Raw genomic sequence first — 24,272 nt, 5'->3', positions numbered from 1 at the left:
ATGGAATGGAATGGAATGGAATGGAATGGAACCGAAGGGAATGGAATGGAATGGAATGGAATGGAATGGAATGGAATGGAATCAACACAAGTAGAATGGAATGGATTGGAATGGAATGGAATGGAATGGAATGGAATGGAATGGAATGGAATGGAATGGAATGGAATGGAATGGAATCAACCCGAGTAGAATGGAATGGATTGGAATGGACTGGAATGGAATGGAATGGAATGGAATGGAACGGAATGGAATGGAATGGAATGGAATGGAATGTAACGGAATGGAATGGAATGGAATAGATTGCAATCAACCCGAGTAGAACCGAATGGAATGGAATGGAATGGAATGCAGTAGAATGGAATGGAATGGAATGGAATGGAATGGAATGGAATGGAATGGAATGGAATGGAATGAAATAAACCCGAGTAGAACGTAATGGAATGGAATGGAATGGAAAGGAATGGAATGGAATGGAATGGAATAAAATTTAATGGAATGGAATGGAATGGAATGGAATTGAATGGAATCAACCCGAGTTGAATGGAATGGATTGGAATGGAATGGAATGGAATGGAATGGAATGGAATGGAATGGAATGGAATGGAATGGAATGGAATCAACCCGAGTAGAATGGAATGGATTGGAATGGAATGGAATGGAGTGGAATGGAATGGAATGGAATGGAATGGAATCAACCCGAGTAGAATGGAATGGATTGGAATGGAACGGAATGGAATGGAATGGAATGGAATGGAATGGAATGGAATGGAATCAACCCGAGTAGAATGGAATGGATTGGAATGGAATGGAATGGAATGGAATGGAATGGAATCAACCCGAGTAGAATGGAGTGGATTGGAATGGAACGGAATGGAATGCAATGGAATTGAATGGAATGGAATGGAATGGAATGGAATGGAATGGAATGGAATGGAATGGAATGGAATGGAATGGAATCAACCCGAGTAGAACGGTATGGAATGGAATGGAATGGAATGGAATGGAATGGAATGGAATGGAATGGAATGGAATTTAATGGAATGGAATGGAATGGAATCGAATGGAATCGAATGGAATGGAATGGAATGGAATGGAATGGAATGGAATCAAATCAACCCGAGTTGAATGGAATGGATTGGAATGGAATGGAATGGAATCGAATGGAATGGAATGGAACGGAATGGAATGGAATGGAATGGAATGGAATGGAATGGAATGGAATGGAATGGAATGGAATCAAATCAACCCGAGTAGAATGGACAGGATTGGAATGGAATGGAATGGAATGGAATTGAATAGAATCGAATGGAATGGAATGGAATGGAATGGAATGGAATGGAATGGAATGCAATGGAATCAACCCGAGTAGAAAGGAATGGAATGGAATGGAATGGAATGGAATGGAATGGAATGCAACGGAACGGAACGGAACGGAATGGAATGGAATGGAATGGAATGGAATGGAAAGGAATGGAATGGAATCAACCCGAGTAGAATGGAATGGATTGGAATGGAGTGGAATGGAATGGAATGGAATGGAATGGAATGGAATCAACCCGAGTAGAATGGAATGGATTGAAATGCAATGAAATGGAATGGAATGGAAAGGAATGGAATGGAGTGGAACGGAATGGATTGGAATGGAATCAACCCGAGAAGAAAGGAATGGATTGGAATACAATGGAATGGAATGGAATGGAATGGAATTCAATAGAATAGAATGGAATGGAATGGAATGGAATCGAATGGAAACCAATGGAATCGAATGGAATGGAGGGGAATAGAATGGAATCAACCCGAATAGAACGGAACGAACGAAACGGAAAGGAACGAAACGGAATGGAATGGAATGGATTGAAATGGAATGTAATCGAATGGAACCGAATGGAACCGAATGGAATGGAATGGAATGGAATGGAATGGAATGGAATGGAATGGAATGAACCCGAGTAGAATGGAATGGATTGGAATGGAATGGAATGGAATTGAATGGAATGGAATGGAATGGAATGGAATGGAATGGAATGGAATGGAATGGAATGGAATGGAATGGAATCAACCCGAGTAGAATGGAATGGATTGAAATGGAATGGAATGGAATCGAATGGAATGGAATGGAATGGAATGGAATGGAATCAACCCGAGTAGAACGGAATGGATTGGATTGGAATGGAATGGAATGGCATGGAATGAAATCAACCCGAGTAGAACGTAATGGAATGGAATGGAATGGAATGGAAAGGAAAGTAATGGAATGGAATGGAATGGAATGGAATGGAATGGAATGGAATGGAATGGAATGGAATGGAATGGAATGGAATGGAATGGAATCAACCCAAGTAGAATGGAATGGATTGAAATGGAATGGAATGGAATGGAATGGAATGGAATGGAATGGAATCAACCCGAGTAGAACGGAATGGATTGGAATGGAATGGAATGGAATGGAATCGTATGGAATCGAAAGGAATGGAATGGAATGGAATGGAATGGAATGGAATGGAATGGAATGGAATGGAATGGAATGAAATCAACCCGAGTAGAACGTAATGGAATTGAATGGAATGGAAAGGAATGGAATGGAATGGAATGGAATAAAATTTAATGGAATGGAATGGAATGGAATGGAATGCAATGGAATTGAATGGAATGGAATCAACCCGAGTAGAAAGAATGGATTGGAATGGAATGGAATGGAATGGAATGGAATGGAATGGAATGGAATGGAATGGAATGGAATCAACCCGAGTAGAATGGAATGGATTGGGATGGAATGGAATGGAATGGAATGGAATGGAATGGAATCAACCCGACTAGAATGGAATGGATTGGAATGGAACGGAATGGAATGGAATGGAATGGAATGGAATGGAATGGAATGGAATGGAATCAACCCGAGTAGAATGGAATGGATTGGATTGGAATGGAATGGAATGGAATCGAACGGAATGGAATGGAATGGAACGGATTGGATTGGAATGGAATGGAATGGAATCGAATGGAATGGAATGGAATAGAATGGAATCAACCCGAGTAGAACGGAATGGAATGGAATGGAATGGAAAGGAATGGAATGGAATGGAATGGAATGGAATGGAATGGAATCCAATGGAATGGGAAGGAATGGAATGGAATGGAATGGAATGGAATGGAATGGATTGGAATGGAATGGAATCGAATCGAATGGAACGGAATGGAATGGAATGGAATGGAATGGAATCCAATGGAATGGAATGGAATCGAATGGAATCAACACGAGTAGAATGGAATGGATTGGAATGGACTGGAATGGAATGGAATGGAATGGAATGGAATGGAATGGAATCAACCCGAGTAGAACGGAATGGATTGAAATGGAATGGAATGGAATCGAATGGCATAGAATGGAATGGAATGGAATGGAATGCAATGGAAAGGAATGAATTCAACCAGAGTAGAACGGAATGGAATGGAATGGAATGGAATGGAATGGAATGGAATCAACCCGAGAAGAATGGAATGGATTGGAATGGACTGGAATGGAATGGAATGGAATGGAATGGAATGGAATCAAATCAAGCCGAGTAGAATGGAATGGATTGGAATGGACTGGAATGGAATGGAATGGAATAGAATGGAATGGAATGGAATGGAATGGAATGGAATGGAATGGAATGGAATCAAATCAACCCGAGTAGAATGGAATGGATTGGAATGGAATGGAATGGAATGGAATGGAATGGAATGGAATGGAATGAAATGGAATGGAGTGGAATAGAATGGAATGGAATGGAATGGAATCAACCCGAGTAGAATGGAATGGATAGGAATGGAATGGAATGGAATGGAATGGAATGGAATGGAATGGAATGGAATGGAATCAACCCGAGTAGAATGGAATGGATTGGAATGGAATGGAATGGAATCAAATGGAATGGAATGGAATGGAATTGAATGGAATGGAATGGAATGGAATGGAATGGAATGGAATGGAATGGAATGGAATGGAATGGAATGGAATCAACCCGAGTAGAATGGAATGGATTGGAATGGAATGGAATGGAATGGAATGGAATGGAATGGAATGGAATGGAATGGAATGGAATGGAATGGAATGGAATGGAATGGAATGGAATGGAATGGAATGGAATGGAATGGAAAGGAATGGAATGGAATAGAATGGAATGGAATCAACCCGAGTAGAACGGAATGGAATGGAATGGAATGGAATGCAATGGAATTTAATGGAATGGAATGGAATGGAAGGGAATTTAAAGGAATGGAATGGAATGGAATCGAATGGAATCGAATGGAATGGAATGGAATGGAATGGAATGGAATGGAATGGAATGGAATGGAATGGAATGGAATGGAATGGAATCAACCCGAGTAGAACGGAATGGATTGGAATGGAATGGAATGGAATGGAATCGAATGGAATGGAATGGAATGGAATGGAATGGAATGGAAAGGAAAGGAATGGAATGGAATGGAATGGAATAAAATTTAATGGAATGGAATGGAATGGAATGGAATGGAATGGAATTGAATGGAATGGAATGGAATGGAATGGAATGGAATGGAATGGAATGGAATCAACCCGAGTAGAATGGAATGGAATGGAATGGAATGGAATGGAATGGAATGGAATGGAATGCAATGGAATGGAATGGAATGGAATCAACTCGAGTAGAATGGAATGGATTGGAATGGACTGGAATGGAATGGAATGGAATGGAATGGAATGGAATGGAATCGAAAGGAATGGAATGGAATGGAATGGAATGGAATGGAACGGAATGGAATGGAATGGAATGGAATGCAATAGAATGGAATGGAATGGAATGGAATGGAATGGAATGGAATGGAATGGAATGGAATCGAAAGGAATGGAATGGAATGGAATGGAATGGAATGGAACGGAATGGAATCAACCCGGGTAGAATGGAATGGATAGGAATGGACTGGAAAGGAATGGAATGGAATGGAATGGAATGGAATGGAATGGAATGGAATGGAATCAACCCGAGTAGAATGGAATGGATTGAAATGGAATGGAATGGAATCGAATGGAATGGAATGGAATGGAATGGAATCAACCCGAGTAGAACGGAATGGAATGGAATGGAATGGAATGGAATGGAATGGAATGGAATGGAATGGAATGGAATGGAATTTAATGGAATGGAATGGAATGGAATCGAATGGAATCGAATGGAATCGAATGGAATGGAATGGAATGGAATGGAATGGAATGGAATGGAATGGAATTGAATGGAATGGAATGGAATGGAATGGAATGGAATGGAATGGAATGGAATGGAATCAACCCGAGTAGAATGGAATGGATTGGAATGGAATGGAATGGAATGGAGTGGAATGGAATGGAATGGAATGGAATCAACCCGAGTAGAATGGAATGGATTGGAATGGAATGGAATGGAATGGAATGGAATCGAATGGAATCAAATGGAATGGAATGGAATGGAATGGAATGGAATGGAATGGAATGGAATGGAATGGAATGGAATGGAATGGAATGGAATGGAATGGAATCTACCCGAGTAGAATGGAATGGATTGGAATGGAATGGATTGGAATGGAATCGAATGGAATGGAATGGAATGGAATGGAATGGAATGGAATGGAATCAACCCGAGTAGAACGGAATGGAATGGAATGGAATGGAATGGAATGGAATGGAACGGAACGGAATGGAATGGAATGGAATGGAATGGAATGGAATGGAATGGAAAGGAATGGAATGGAATCAACCCGAGTAGAATGGAATGGATTGGAATGGAATGGAATGGAATGGAATGGAATGGAATGGAATGGAATCAACCCGAGTAGAATGGAATGGATTGAAATGCAATGAAATGGAAAGGAATGGAAAGGAATGGAATGGAGTGGAACGGAATGGAATGTAATGGAATCAACCCGAGTAGAAAGGAATGGATTGGAATACAATGGAATGGAATGGAATGGAATGGAATTCAATAGAATAGAATGGAATGGAATGGAATGGAATCGAATGGAAACCAATGGAATCGAATGGAATGGAGTGGAATAGAATGGAATCAACCCGAATAGAACGGAACGAACGAAACGGAACGGAACGGAACGGAATGGAATGGAATGGATTGAAATGGAATGGAATCGAATGGAACCGAATGGAACCGAATGGAATGGAATGGAATGGAATGGAATGGAATGGAATGGAATGGAATGGAATGGAATGGAATGAACCCGAGTAGAATGGAATGGATTGGAATGGATTGGAATGGAATGGAATGGAATGGAATGGAATCGAATGGAATGGAATTGAATGGAATGGAATGGAATGGAATCAACCCGAGTAGAACGGAATGGAATGGAATGGAATGGAATGGAATGGAATGGAATGGAATGGAATGGAATTTAATGGAATGGAATGGATTGGAATCGAATGGAATTGAATGGAATGGAATGGAAGGGAATGGAATGGAATGGAATAGAATGAAATCAACACGAGTAGAACAGAATGGAATGGAATGGAATGGAATGGAATGGAATGGAATCAGATGGAATGGAATGGAATCAACCAGAGTAGAATGGAATGGATTGAAATGGAATGGAATGGAATCGAATGGAATGGTATGGAATGGAATGGAATGGAATGGAATGGAATGGAATGGAATGAAATCAACCCGAGTAGAACGTAATGGAATGGAATGGAATGGAATGGAAAGGAAAGGAATGGAATGGAATGGAATGGAATAAAATTTAATGGAATGGAATGGAATGGAATGGAATGGAATGGAATGGAATGGAATGGAATGGAATCAACCCGAGTAGAATGGAATGGATTGGAATGGAATGTAATGGAATGGAATGGAATGGAATGGAATCAACCCGAGTAGAATGGAATGGATTGGAATGGACTGGAATGGAATGGAATGGAATGGAACGCAATGGAATGGAATCAACCCGAGTAGAATGGAATGGACTGGAATGGAATGGAATGGAATGGAATGGAATTGAATGGAATGGAAAGGAATGGAATGGAATGGAATGGAATGGAATGGAATGGAATGGAATGGAATGGAATGGAATGGAATGGAATCAACCCGAGTAGAATGGAATGGATTGAAATGGAATGGAATGGAATCGAATGGAATGGAATGGAATGGAATGGAATCAACCCGAGTAGAACAGAATGGATTGGAATGGAATGGAATGGAATGGAATGGAATCGAATGGCATAGAATGGAATGGAATGGAATGGAATGCAATGGAAAGGAATGAATTCAACCAGAGTAGAACGGAATGGAATGGAATGGAATGGAATGGAATGGAATGGAATGGAATCAACCCGAGAAGAATGGAATGGATTGGAATGGACTGGAATGGAATGGAATGGAATGGAAAGGAATCAAATCAAGCCGAGTAGAATGGAATGGATTGGAATGGACTGGAATGCAATGGAATGGAATGGAATGGAATGGAATGGAATGGAATGGAATCAAATCAACCCGAGTAGAATGGAATGGATTGGAATGGAATGGAATGGAATGGAATGGAATGGAATGGAATGGAATGGAATGGAATGAAATGGAATGGAGTGGAATAGAATGGAATGGAATGGAATGGAATCAACCCGAGTAGAATGGAATGGATTGGAATGGAATGGAATGGAATGGAATGGAATGGAATGGAATGGAATGGAATCAACCCGAGTAGAATGGAATTTATTGGAATGGACTGGACTGGACTGGAATGGAATGGAATGGAATGGAATGGAATCAAATCAACCCGAGTAGAATGGAATGGATTGGAATGGAATGGAATGGAATCAAATGGAATGGAATGGAATGGAATTGAATGGAATGGAATGGAATGGAATGGAATGGAATGGAATGGAATGGAATGGAATGGAATGGAATCAACCCGAGTAGAATGGAATGGATTGGAATGGAATGGAATGGAATGGAATCGAATGGAATCGAATGGTATGGAATGGAATGGAATGGAATGGAATGGAATGGAATGGAATGGAATGGAATCGAATGGAATGGAATGGAATGGAATGGAATGGAATGGAATGGAATGGAATGGAATGTAATAGAATGGAATGGAATCAACCCGAGTAGAATGGAATGGATTGAAATGCAATGAAATGGAATGGAATGGAAAGGAATGGAATGGAGTGGAACGGAATGGAATGGAATGGAATCAACCCGACAAGAAAGGAATGGATTGGAATACAATGGAATGGAATGGAATGGAATGGAATTCAATAGAATAGAATGGAATGGAATGGAATGGAATCGAATGGAAACCAATGGAATCGAATGGAATGGAGGGGAATAGAATGGAATCAACCCGAATAGAACGGAACGAACGAAACGGAAAGGAACGGAACGGAATGGAATGGAATGGATTGAAATGGAATGTAATCGAATGGAACCGAATGGAACCTAATGGAATGGAATGGAATGGAATGGAATGGAATGGAATGGAATGAACCCGAGTAGAATGGAATGGATTGGAATGGAATGGAATGGAATTGAATGGAATTGAATGGAATGGAATGGAATGGAATGGAATGGAATGGAATGGAATGGAATGGAATGGAATGGAATCAACCCGAGTAGAATGGAATGGATTGAAATGGAATGGAATGGAATCGAATGGAATGGAATGGAATGGAATGGAATCAACCCGAGTAGAACGCAATGGAATGGAATGGAATGGAATGGAATGGAATGGAATGGAATCAACCCGAGTAGAATGGAATGGATTGAAATGGAATGGAATGGAATCGAATGGAATGGAATGGAATGGAATGGAATCAACCCGAGTAGAACGGAATGGATTGGAATGGAATGGAATGGAATGGAATCGTACGGAATCGAAAGGAATGGAATGGAATGGAATGGAATGGAATGGAATGGAATGGAATGGAATGAAATCAACCCGAGTAGAACGTAATGGAATGGAATGGAATGGAATGGAATGGAAAGGAATGGAATGGAATGGAATGGAATAAAATTTAATGGAATGGAATGGAATGGAATGGAATGGAATGGAATCAACCCGAGTTGAATGGAATGGATTGGATTGGAATGGAATGGAATGGAATGGAATGGAATGGAATGGAATGGAATGGAATGGAATGGAATGGAATCAACCCGAGTAGAATGGAATGGATTGGAATGGAATGGAATGGAATGGAATGGAATGGAATGGAATGGAATCAACCCGAGTAGAATGGAATGGATTGAAATGGAATGGAATGGAATCGAATGGAATGGAATGGAATGGAATGGAATCAACCCGAGTAGAACGGAATGGATTGGAATGGAATGGAATGGAATGGAATCGAATGGAATGGAATGGAATGGAATCGAGTGGAATGGAATGGAATGGAATGGAATGGAATGGAATGGAATGGAATGAAATCAACCCGAGTAGAACGTAATGGAATGGAATGGAATGGAATGGAAAGGAAAGGAATGGAATGGAATGGAATGGAATGGAATAAAATTTAATGGAATGGAATGGAATGGAATGGAATGGAATGGAACCGAAGGGAATGGAATGGAATGGAATGGAATGGAATGGAATGGAATGGAATCAACACAAGTAGAATGGAATGGATTGGAATGGAATGGAATGGAATGGAATGGAATGGAATGGAATGGAATGGAATGGAATGGAATGGAATGGAATCAACCCGAGTAGAATGGAATGGATTGGAATGGACTGGAATGGAATGGAATGGAATGGAATGGAACGGAATGGAATGGAATGGAATGGAATGGAATGTAACGGAATGGAATGGAATGGAATAGATTGCAATCAACCCGAGTAGAACAGAATGGAATGGAATGGAATGGAATGCAGTAGAATGGAATGGAATGGAATGGAATGGAATGGAATGGAATGGAATGGAATGGAATGGAATGAAATAAACCCGAGTAGAACGTAATGGAATGGAATGGAATGGAAAGGAATGGAATGGAATGGAATGGAATAAAATTTAATGGAATGGAATGGAATGGAATGGAATTGAATGGAATCAACCCGAGTTGAATGGAATGGATTGGAATGGAATGGAATGGAATGGAATGGAATGGAATGGAATGGAATGGAATGGAATGGAATCAACCCGAGTAGAATGGAATGGATTGGAATGGAATGGAATGGAGTGGAATGGAATGGAATGGAATGGAATGGAATCAACCCGAGTAGAATGGAATGGATTGGAATGGAACGGAATGGAATGGAATGGAATGGAATGGAATGGAATGGAATGGAATCAACCCGAGTAGAATGGAATGGATTGGAATGGAATGGAATGGAATGGAATGGAATGGAATCAACCCGAGTAGAATGGAGTGGATTGGAATGGAACGGAATGGAATGCAATGGAATTGAATGGAATGGAATGGAATGGAATGGAATGGAATGGAATGGAATGGAATGGAATGGAATGGAATGGAATCAACCCGAGTAGAACGGTATGGAATGGAATGGAATGGAATGGAATGGAATGGAATGGAATGGAATGGAATGGAATTTAATGGAATGGAATGGAATGGAATCGAATGGAATCGAATGGAATGGAATGGAATGGAATGGAATGGAATGGAATGGAATCAAATCAACCCGAGTTGAATGGAATGGATTGGAATGGAATGGAATGGAATCGAATGGAATGGAATGGAACGGAATGGAATGGAATGGAATGGAATGGAATGGAATGGAATGGAATGGAATGGAATGGAATGGAATCAAATCAACCCGAGTAGAATGGACAGGATTGGAATGGAATGGAATGGAATGGAATTGAATAGAATCGAATGGAATGGAATGGAATGGAATGGAATGGAATGGAATGGAATGCAATGGAATCAACCCGAGTAGAAAGGAATGGAATGGAATGGAATGGAATGGAATGGAATGGAATGTAACGGAACGGAACGGAACGGAATGGAATGGAATGGAATGGAATGGAATGGAAAGGAATGGAATGGAATCAACCCGAGTAGAATGGAATGGATTGGAATGGAGTGGAATGGAATGGAATGGAATGGAATGGAATGGAATCAACCCGAGTAGAATGGAATGGATTGAAATGCAATGAAATGGAATGGAATGGAAAGGAATGGAATGGAGTGGAACGGAATGGATTGGAATGGAATCAACCCGAGAAGAAAGGAATGGATTGGAATACAATGGAATGGAATGGAATGGAATGGAATTCAATAGAATAGAATGGAATGGAATGGAATGGAATCGAATGGAAACCAATGGAATCGAATGGAATGGAGGGGAATAGAATGGAATCAACCCGAATAGAACGGAACGAACGAAACGGAAAGGAACGAAACGGAATGGAATGGAATGGATTGAAATGGAATGTAATCGAATGGAACCGAATGGAACCGAATGGAATGGAATGGAATGGAATGGAATGGAATGGAATGGAATGGAATGAACCCGAGTAGAATGGAATGGATTGGAATGGAATGGAATGGAATTGAATGGAATGGAATGGAATGGAATGGAATGGAATGGAATGGAATGGAATGGAATGGAATGGAATCAACCCGAGTAGAATGGAATGGATTGAAATGGAATGGAATGGAATCGAATGGAATGGAATGGAATGGAATGGAATGGAATCAACCCGAGTAGAACGGAATGGATTGGATTGGAATGGAATGGAATGGCATGGAATGAAATCAACCCGAGTAGAACGTAATGGAATGGAATGGAATGGAATGGAAAGGAAAGTAATGGAATGGAATGGAATGGAATGGAATGGAATGGAATGGAATGGAATGGAATGGAATCAACCCAAGTAGAATGGAATGGATTGAAATGGAATGGAATGGAATGGAATGGAATGGAATGGAATGGAATCAACCCGAGTAGAACGGAATGGATTGGAATGGAATGGAATGGAATGGAATCGTATGGAATCGAAAGGAATGGAATGGAATGGAATGGAATGGAATGGAATGGAATGGAATGGAATGGAATGGAATGAAATCAACCAGAGTAGAACGTAATGGAATTGAATGGAATGGAAAGGAATGGAATGGAATGGAATGGAATAAAATTTAATGGAATGGAATGGAATGGAATGGAATGCAATGGAATTGAATGGAATGGAATCAACCCGAGTAGAAAGAATGGATTGGAATGGAATGGAATGGAATGGAATGGAATGGAATGGAATGGAATGGAATGGAATCAACCCGAGTAGAATGGAATGGATTGGAATGGAATGGAATGGAATGGAATGGAATGGAATGGAATCAACCCGACTAGAATGGAATGGATTGGAATGGAACGGAATGGAATGGAATGGAATGGAATGGAATGGAATGGAATGGAATGGAATCAACCCGAGTAGAATGGAATGGATTGGATTGGAATGGAATGGAATGGAATCGAACGGAATGGAATGGAATGGAACGGATTGGATTGGAATGGAATGGAATGGAATCGAATGGAATGGAATGGAATAGAATGGAATCAACCCGAGTAGAACGGAATGGAATGGAATGGAATGGAAAGGAATGGAATGGAATGGAATGGAATGGAATGGAATGGAATCCAATGGAATGGGAAGGAATGGAATGGAATGGAATGGAATGGAATGGAATGGATTGGAATGGAATGGAATCGAATCGAATGGAACGGAATGGAATGGAATGGAATGGAATGGAATCCAATGGAATGGAATGGAATCGAATGGAATCAACACGAGTAGAATGGAATGGATTGGAATGGACTGGAATGGAATGGAATGGAATGGAATGGAATGGAATGGAATCAACCCGAGTAGAACGGAATGGATTGAAATGGAATGGAATGGAATCGAATGGCATAGAATGGAATGGAATGGAATGGAATGCAATGGAAAGGAATGAATTCAACCAGAGTAGAACGGAATGGAATGGAATGGAATGGAATGGAATGGAATGGAATCAACCCGAGAAGAATGGAATGGATTGGAATGGACTGGAATGGAATGGAATGGAATGGAATGGAATCAAATCAAGCCGAGTAGAATGGAATGGATTGGAATGGACTGGAATGGAATGGAATGGAATAGAATGGAATGGAATGGAATGGAATGGAATGGAATGGAATGGAATGGAATCAAATCAACCCGAGTAGAATGGAATGGATTGGAATGGAATGGAATGGAATGGAATGGAATGGAATGGAATGGAATGAAATGGAATGGAGTGGAATAGAATGGAATGGAATGGAATGGAATCAACCCGAGTAGAATGGAATGGATTGGAATGGAATGGAATGGAATGGAATGGAATGGAATGGAATGGAATCAACCCGAGTAGAATGGAATGGATTGGAATGGAATGGAATGGAATCAAATGGAATGGAATGGAATGGAATTGAATGGAATGGAATGGAATGGAATGGAATGGAATGGAATGGAATGGAATGGAATGGAATGGAATGGAATGGAATCAACCCGAGTAGAATGGAATGGATTGGAATGGAATGGAATGGAATGGAATCGAATGGAATGGAATGGAATGGAATGGAATGGAATGGAATGGAATGGAATGGAATGGAATGGAATGGAATGGAATGGAATGGAAAGGAATGGAATGGAATAGAATGGAATGGAATCAACCCGAGTAGAACGGAATGGAATGGAATGGAATGGAATGCAATGGAATTTAATGGAATGGAATGGAATGGAAGGGAATTTAAAGGAATGGAATGGAATGGAATCGAATGGAATCGAATGGAATGGAATGGAATGGAATGGAATGGAATGGAATGGAATGGAATGGAATGGAATGGAATGGAATCAACCCGAGTAGAACGGAATGGATTGGAATGGAATGGAATGGAATGGAATCGAATGGAATGGAATGGAATGGAATGGAATGGAATGGAAAGGAAAGGAATGGAATGGAATGGAATGGAATAAAATTTAATGGAATGGAATGGAATGGAATGGAATGGAATGGAATTGAATGGAATGGAATGGAATGGAATGGAATGGAATGGAATGGAATGGAATCAACCCGAGTAGAATGGAATGGAATGGAATGGAATGGAATGGAATGGAATGGAATGCAATGGAATGGAATGGAATGGAATCAACTCGAGTAGAATGGAATGGATTGGAATGGACTGGAATGGAATGGAATGGAATGGAATGGAATGGAATGGAATCGAAAGGAATGGAATGGAATGGAATGGAATGGAATGGAACGGAATGGAATGGAATGGAATGGAATGCAATAGAATGGAATGGAATGGAATGGAATGGAATGGAATGGAATGGAATGGAATGGAATGGAATCGAAAGGAATGGAATGGAATGGAATGGAATGGAATGGAACGGAATGGAATCAACCCGGGTAGAATGGAATGGATAGGAATGGACTGGAAAGGAATGGAATGGAATGGAATGGAATGGAATGGAATGGAATGGAATGGAATCAACCCGAGTAGAATGGAATGGATTGAAATGGAATGGAATGGAATCGAATGGAATGGAATGGAATGGAATGGAATCAACCCGATTAGAACGGAATGGATTGGAATGGAATGGAATGGAATGGAATCGTATGGAATCGAAAGGAATGGAATGGTATGGAATGGAATGGAATGGAATGGAATGGAATGGAATGGAATGAAATCAACCCGAGTAGAACGTAATGGAATGGAATGGAATGGAATGGAATGGAAAGGAATGGAATGGAATGGAATGGAATAAAATTTAATGGAACGGAATGGAATGGAATGGAATCAACCCGACAAGAAAGGAATGGATTGGAATACAATGGAATGGAATGGAATGGAATGGAATTCAATAGAATAGAATGGAATGGAATGGAATGGAATCGAATGGAAACAAATGGAATCGAATGGAATGGAGGGGAATAGAATGGAATCAACCCGAATAGAACGGAACGAACGAAACGGAAAGGAACGGAACGGAATGGAATGGAATGGATTGAAATGGAATGTAATCGAATGGAACCGAATGGAACCGAATGGAATGGAATGGAATGGAATGGAATGGAATGGAATGGAATGGAATGGAATGGAATGAACCCGAGTAGAATGGAATGGATTGGAATGGAATGGAATGGAATTGAATGGAATTGAATGGAATGGAATGGAATGGAATGGAATGGAATGGAATGGAATGGAATGGAATCAACCCGAGTAGAATGGAATGGATTGAAATGGAATGGAATGGAATCGAATGGAATGGAATGGAATGGAATGGAATCAACCCGAGTAGAACGGAATGGAATGGAATGGAATGGAATGGAATGGAAAGGAATGGAATCAACCCGAGTAGAATGGAATGGATTGAAATGGAATGGAATGGAATCGAATGGAATGGAATGGAATGGAATGGAATCAACCCGAGTAGAACGGAATGGATTGGAATGGAATGGAATGGAATGGAATCGTACGGAATCGAAAGGAATGGAATGGAATGGAATGGAATGGAATGGAATGGAATGAAATCAACCCGAGTAGAACGTAATGGAATGGAATGGAATGGAATGGAATGGAAAGGAATGGAATGGAATGGAATGGAATAAAATTTAATGGAATGGAATGGAATGGAATGGAATTGAATGGAATCAACCCGAGTTGAATGGAATGGATTGGATTGGAATGGAATGGAATGGAATGGAATGGAACGGAATGGAATGGAATGGAATGGAATGGAATGGAATGGAATGGAATCAACCCGAGTAGAATGGAATGGATTGGAATGGAATGGAATGGAATGGAATGGAATGGAATGGAATGGAATGGAATCAACCCGAGTAGAATGGAATGGATTGAAATGGAATGGAATGGAATCGAATGGAATGGAATGGAATGGAATGGAATCAACCCGAGTAGAACGGAATGGATTGGAATGGAATGGAATGGAATGGAATCGAATGGAATGGAATGGAATGGAATCGAGTGGAATGGAATGGAATGGAATGGAATGGAATGGAATGGAATGGAATGGAATGGAATGAAATCAACCCGAGTAGAACGTAATGGAATGGAATGGAATGGAATGGAAAGGAAAGGAATGGAATGGAATGGAATGGAATGGAATAAAATTTAATGGAATGGAATGGAATGGAATGGAATGGAATGGAACCGAAGGGAATGGAATGGAATGGAATGGAATGGAATGGAATGGAATGGAATCAACACAAGTAGAATGGAATGGATTGGAATGGAATGGAATGGAATGGAATGGAATGGAATGGAATGGAATGGAATGGAATCAACCCGAGTAGAATGGAATGGATTGGAATGGACTGGAATGGAATGGAATGGAATGGAATGGAACGGAATGGAATGGAATGGAATGGAATGGAATGTAACGGAATGGAATGGAATGGAATAGATTGCAATCAACCCGAGTAGAACAGAATGGAATGGAATGGAATGGAATGCAGTAGAATGGAATGGAATGGAATGGAATGGAATGGAATGGAATGAAATAAACCCGAGTAGAACGTAATGGAATGGAATGGAATGGAAAGGAATGGAATGGAATGGAATGGAATAAAATTTAATGGAATGGAATGGAATGGAATGGAATTGAATGGAATCAACCCGAGTTGAATGGAATGGATTGGAATGGAATGGAATGGAATGGAATGGAATGGAATGGAATGGAATGGAATGGAATGGAATCAACCCGAGTAGAATGGAATGGATTGGAATGGAATGGAATGGAGTGGAATGGAATGGAATGGAATGGAATGGAATCAACCCGAGTAGAATGGAATGGATTGGAATGGAACGGAATGGAATGGAATGGAATGGAATGGAATGGAATGGAATGGAATCAACCCGAGTAGAATGGAATGGATTGGAATGGAATGGAATGGAATGGAATGGAATGGAATCAACCCGAGTAGAATGGAGTGGATTGGAATGGAACGGAATGGAATGAAATGGAATTGAATGGAATGGAATGGAATGGAATGGAATGGAATGGAATGGAATGGAATGGAATGGAATGGAATCAACCCGAGTAGAACGGTATGGAATGGAATGGAATGGAATGGAATGGAATGGAATGGAATGGAATGGAATGGAATTTAATGGAATGGAATGGAATGGAATCGAATGGAATCGAATGGAATGGAATGGAATGGAATGGAATGGAATGGAATCAAATCAACCCGAGTTGAATGGAATGGATTGGAATGGAATGGAATGGAATCGAATGGAATGGAATGGAACGGAATGGAATGGAATGGAATGGAATGGAATGGAATGGAATGGAATGGAATGGAATGGAATCAACTCAACCCGAGTAGAATGGACAGGATTGGAATGGAATGGAATGGAATGGAATTGAATGGAATCGAATGGAATGGAATGGAATGGAATGGAATGGAATGGAATGGAATGCAATGGAATCAACCCGAGTAGAAAGGAATGGAATGGAATGGAATGGAATGGAATGGAATGGAATGGAATGCAATGGAACGGAACGGAACGGAATGGAATGGAATGGAATGGAATGGAATGGAAAGGAATGGAATGGAATCAACCCGAGTAGAATGGAATGGATTGGAATGGAGTGGAATGGAATGGAATGGAATGGAATGGAATGGAATGGAATCAACCCGAGTAGAATGGAATGGATTGAAATGCAATGAAATGGAATGGAATGGAAAGGAATGGAATGGAGTGGAACTGAATGGATTGGAATGGAATCAACCCGAGAAGAAAGGAATGGATTGGAATACAATGGAATGGAATGGAATGGAATGGAATTCAATAGAATAGAATGGAATGGAATGGAATGGAATCGAATGGAAACCAATGGAATCGAATGGAATGGAGGGGAATAGAATGGAATCAACCCGAATAGAACGGAACGAACGAAACGGAAAGGAACGAAACGGAATGGAATGGAATGGATTGAAATGGAATGTAATCGAATGGAACCGAATGGAACCGAATGGAATGGAATGGAATGGAATGGAATGGAATGGAATGGAATGAACCCGAGTAGAATGGAATGGATTGGAATGGAATGGAATGGAATTGAATGGAATTGAATGGAATGGAATGGAATGGAATGGAATGGAATGGAATGGAATGGAATGGAATGGAATGGAATGGAATCAACCCGAGTAGAATGGAATGGATTGAAATGGAATGGAATGGAATCGAATGGAATGGAATGGAATGGAATGGAATGGAATCAACCCGAGTAGAACGGAATGGATTGGATTGGAATGGAATGGAATGGCATGGAATGAAATCAACCCGAGTAGAACGTAATGGAATGGAATGGAATGGAATGGAAAGGAAAGTAATGGAATGGAATGGAATGGAATGGAATGGAATGGAATGGAATGGAATGGAATGGAATCAACCCAAGTAGAATGGAATGGATTGAAATGGAATGGAATGGAATGGAATGGAATGGAATGGAATGGAATCAACCCGAGTAGAACGGAATGGATTGGAATGGAATGGAATGGAGTGGAATCGTATGGAATCGAAAGGAATGGAATGGAATGGAATGGAATGGAATGGAATGGAATGGAATGGAATGGAATGAAATCAACCCGAGTAGAACGTAATGGAATTGAATGGAATGGAAAGGAATGGAATGGAATGGAATGGAATAAAATTTAATGGAATGGAATGGAATGGAATGGAATGCAATGGAATTGAATGGAATGGAATCAACCCGAGTAGAATGGAATGGATTGGAATGGAATGGAATGGAATGGAATGGAATGGAATGGAATCAACCCGACTAGAATGGAATGGATTGGAATGGAACGGAATGGAATGGAATGGAATGGAATGGAATGGAATGGAATGGAATGGAATGGAATCAACCCGAGTAGAATGGAATGGATTGGATTGGAATGGAATGGAATGGAATCGAACGGAATGGAATGGAATGGAATGGATTGGATTGGAATGGAATGGAATGGAATCGAATGGAATGGAATGGAATAGAATGGAATCAACCCGAGTAGAACGGAATGGAATGGAATGGAATGGAAAGGAATGGAATGGAATGGAATGGAATGGAATGGAATGGAATGGAATGGAATGGAATCCAATGGAATGGGAAGGAATGGAATGGAATGGAATGGAATGGAATGGAATGGATTGGAATGGAATGGAATCGAATCGAATGGAACGGAATGGAATGGAATGGAATGGAATGGAATCCAATGGAATGGAATGGAATCGAATGGAATCAACCCGAGTAGAATGGAATGGATTGGAATGGACTGGAATGGAATGGAATGCAATGGAATGGAATGGAATGGAATCAACCCGAGTAGAACGGAATGGATTGAAATGGAATGGAATGGAATCGAATGGCATAGAATGGAATGGAATGGAATGGAATGCAATGGAAAGGAATGAATTCAACCAGAGTAGAACGGAATGGAATGGAATGGAATGGAATGGAATGGAATGGAATCAACCCGAGAAGAATGGAATGGATTGGAATGGACTGGAATGGAATGGAATGGAATGGAATGGAATCAAATCAAGCCGAGTAGAATGGAATGGATTGGAATGGACTGGAATGGAATGGAATGGAATGGAATGGAATGGAATGGAATGGAATGGAATGGAATCAAATCAACCCGAGTAGAACGGAATGGATTGGAATGGAATGGAATGGAATGGAATGGAATGGAATGGAATGGAATGGAATGGAATGGAATGGAATGGAATGAAATGGAATGGAGTGGAATAGAATGGAATGGAATGGAATGGAATCAACCCGAGTAGAATGGAATGGATTGGAATGGAATGGAATGGAATGGAATGGAATGGAATGGAATGGAATGGAATAAACCCGAGTAGAATGGAATGGATTGGAATGGACTGGACTGGACTGGAATGGAATGGAATGGAATGGAATGGAATGGAATGGAATGGAATCAAATCAACCCGAGTAGAATGGAATGGATTGGAATGGAATGGAATGGAATCAAATGGAATGGAATGGAATGGAATTGAATGGAATGGAATGGAATGGAATGGAATGGAATGGAATGGAATGGAATGGAATGGAATGGAATGGAATGGAATGGAATGGAATGGAATGGAATGGAATCAACCCGAGTAGAATGGAATGGATTGGAATGGAATGGAATGGAATGGAATCGAATGGAATGGAATGGAATGGAATGGAATGGAATGGAATGGAATGGAATGGAATGGAATCGAATGGAATCGAATGGAATGGAATGGAATGGAATGGAATGGAATGGAATGTAATAGAATGGAATGGAATCAACCCGAGTAGAACGGAATGGAATGGAATGGAATGGAATGCAATGGAATTTAATGGAATGGAATGGAATGGAAGGGAATTTAAAGGAATGGAATGGAATGGAATCGAATGGAATCGAATGGAATGGAATGGAATGGAATGGAATGGAATGGAATGGAATGGAATGGAATTGAATGGAATGGAATCAACCCGAGTAGAACGGAATGGATTGGAATGGAATTGAATGGAATGGAATCGAATGGAATGGAATGGAATGGAATGGAATGGAATGGAAAGGAAAGGAATGGAATGGAATGGAATGGAATAAAATTTAATGGAATGGAATGGAATGGAATGGAATGGAATGGAATCGAATGGAATGGAATGGAATGGAATGGAATGGAATGGAATGGAATGGAATCAACCCGAGTAGAATGGAATGGAATGGAATGGAATGGAATGGAATGGAATGGAATGGAATGGAATGGAATGGAATGGAACGGAATGGAATGGAATGGAATGCAATGCAATAGAATGGAATGGAATGGAATGGAATGGAATGGAATTGAATGGAATGGAATGGAATGGAATCGAAAGGAATGGAATGGAATGGAATGGAATGGAATGGAATGGAACGGAATGGAATCAACCCGGGTAGAATGGAATGGATAGGAATGGACTGGAAAGGAATGGAATGGAAAGGAATGGAATGGAATGGAATGGAATGGAATGGAATCAACCCGAGTAGAATGGGATGGATTGAAATGGAATGGAATGGAATCGAATGGAATGGAATGGAATGGAATGGAATCAACCCGAGTAGAACGGAATGGATTGGAATGGAATGGAATGGAATGGAATCGTATGGAATCGAAAGGAATGGAATGGAATGGAATGGAATGGAATGGAATGGAATGGAATGGAATGGAATGAAATCAACCCGAGTAGAACGTAATGGAATGGAATGGAATGGAATGGAATGGAAAGGAATGGAATGGAATGGAATGGAATAAAATTTAATGGAATGGAATGGAATGGAATGGAATTGAATGGAATCAACCCGAGTTGAATGGAATGGATTGGATTGGAATGGAATGGAATGGAATGGAATGGAATGGAATGGAATGGAATGGAATGGAATGGAATCAACCCGAGTAGAATGGAATGGATTGGAATGGAATGGAATGGAATGGAATGGAATGGAATGGAATGGAATGGAATGGAATCAACCCGAGTAGAATGGAATGGATTGAAATGGAATGGAATGGAATCGAATGGAATGGAATGGAATGGAATGGAATCAACCCGAGTAGAACGGAATGGATTGGAATGGAATGGAATGGAATGGAATCGAATGGAATGGAATAGAATGGAATCGAGTGGAATGGAATGGAATGGAATGGAATGGAATGGAATGGAATGGAATGAAATCGACCCGAGTAGAACGTAATGGAATGGAATGGAATGGAATGGAAAGGAAAGGAATGGAATGGAATGGAATGGAATGCAATAAAATTTAATGGAATGGAATGGAATGGAATGGAACCGAAGGGAATGGAATGGAATGGAATGGAATGGAATGGAATGGAATGGAATGGAATGGAATCAACACAAGTAGAATGGAATGGATTGGAATGGAATGGAATGGAATGGAATGGAATGGAATGGAATCAACCCGAGTAGAATGGAATGGATTGGAATGGACTGGAAAGGAATGGAATGGAATGGAATGGAACGGAATGGAATGGAATGGAATGGAATGGAATGTAACGGAATGGAATGGAATGGAATAGATTGGAATCAACCCGAGTAGAACAGAATGGAATGGAATGGAATGGAATGCAATAGAATGGAATGGAATGGAATGGAATGGAATGGAATGGAATGGAATGGAATGGAATGGAATGGAATGGAATGGAATGGAATGGAATCGAAAGGAATGGAATGGAATGGAATGGAATGGAATGGAATGGAATGGAATGGAATCAACCCGAGTAGAATGGAATGGATTGGAATGGACTGGAATGGAATGGAATGGAATGGAATGGAATGGAATCAACCCGAGGAGAATGGAATGGATTGAAATGGAATGGAATGGAATGGAATGGAATGGGATGGAATGGAATCAACCCGAGTAGAACGGAATGGATTGGAATGGAATGGAATGGAATGGAATTGTATGGAATCGCAAGGAATGGAATGGAATGGAATGGAATGGAATGGAATGGAATGGAATGGAATGGAATGGAATGGAATGGAATGAAATAAACCCGAGTAGAACGTAATGGAATGGAATGGAATGGAAAGGAATGGAATGGAATGGAATGGAATAAAATTTAATGGAATGGAATGGAAGGGAATGGAATTGAATGGAATCAACCCGAGTTGAATGGAATGGATTGGAATGGAATGGAATGGAATGGAATGGAATGGAATGGAATGGAATGGAATCGAATGGAATGGAATCAACCCGAGTAGAATGGAATGGATTGGAATGGAATGGAATGGAATGGAATGGAATGGAATGGAATGGAATGGAATGGAATGGAATCAACCCGAGTAGAATGGAATGGATTGGAATGGAACGGAATGGAATGGAATGGAATGGAATGGAATGGAATGGAATGGAATCAACCCGAGTAGAATGGAATGGATTCGAATGGAATGGAATGGAATGGAATGGAATGGAATCAACCCGAGTAGAATGGAGTGGATTGGAATGGAACGGAATGGAATGGAATGGAATTGAATGGAATGGAATGGAATGGAATGGAATGGAATGGAATGGAATGGAAAGGAATGGAATCAACCCGAGTAGAACGGTATGGAATGGAATGGAATGGAATGGAATGGAATGGAATGGAATGGAATGGAATGGAATTTAATGGAATGGAATGGAATGGAATCGAATGGAATCGAATGGAATGGAATGGAATAGAATGGAATGGAATGGAATCAAATCAACCCGAGTTGAATGGAATGGATTGGAATGGAATGGAATGGAATCGAATGGAATGGAATGGAACGGAATGGAATGGAATGGAATGGAATGGAATGGAATGGAATGGAATGGAATGGAATCAAATCAACCCGAGTAGAATGGACAGGATTGGAATGGAATGGAATGGAATGGAATTGAATGGAATCGAATGGAATGGAATGGAATGGAACGGAATGGAATGGAATGGAATGGAATGGAATCAACCCGAGTAGAACGGAATGGAATGGAATGGAATGGAATGGAATGGAATGGAATGGAATGGAATGGAATTTAATGGAATGGAATGGAATGGAATCGAATGGAAACGAATGGAATCGAATGGAATGGAATGGTATAGAATGGAATGGAAAGGAATGGAATGGAATGGAATTGAATGGAATGGAATGGAATGGAATGGAATGGAATGGAATGGAATCAACCCGAGTAGAATGGAATGGATTGGAATGGAATGGAATGGAATGGAATGGAATGGAATGGAATGGAATGGAATCAACCCGAGTAGAATGGAATGGATTGGAATGGAACGGAATGGAATGGAATGGAATGGAATGGAATGGAATGGAATGGAATCAACCCGAGTAGAATGGAATGGATTGGAATGGAATGGAATGGAATGGAATGGAAAGGAATCAACCCGAGTAGAATGGAGTGGATTGGAATGGAACGGAATGGAATGGAATGGAATTGAATGGAATGGAATGGAATGGAATGGAATGGAATGGAATGGAATGGAATCAACCCGAGTAGAACGGAATGGAATGGAATGGAATGGAATGGAATGGAATGGAATGGAATGGAATGGAATGGAATTTAATGGAATGGAATGGAATGGAATCATGGAATGGAATGGAATGGAATGGAATGGAATGGAATGGAATGGAATGGAATGGAATCAATTCAACCCGAGTTGAATGGAATGGATTGGAATGGAATGGAATGGAATGGAATGGAATGGAATGGAATGGAATGGAATGGAATGGAATGGAATGGAAT

Source organism: Gorilla gorilla, chromosome 17 (assembly GCF_029281585.2).
Source record: "Gorilla gorilla gorilla isolate KB3781 chromosome 17, NHGRI_mGorGor1-v2.1_pri, whole genome shotgun sequence".
NCBI lineage: Eukaryota > Metazoa > Chordata > Mammalia > Primates > Hominidae > Gorilla > Gorilla gorilla.
Note: the sequence above shows the minus strand (reverse complement) of the source record.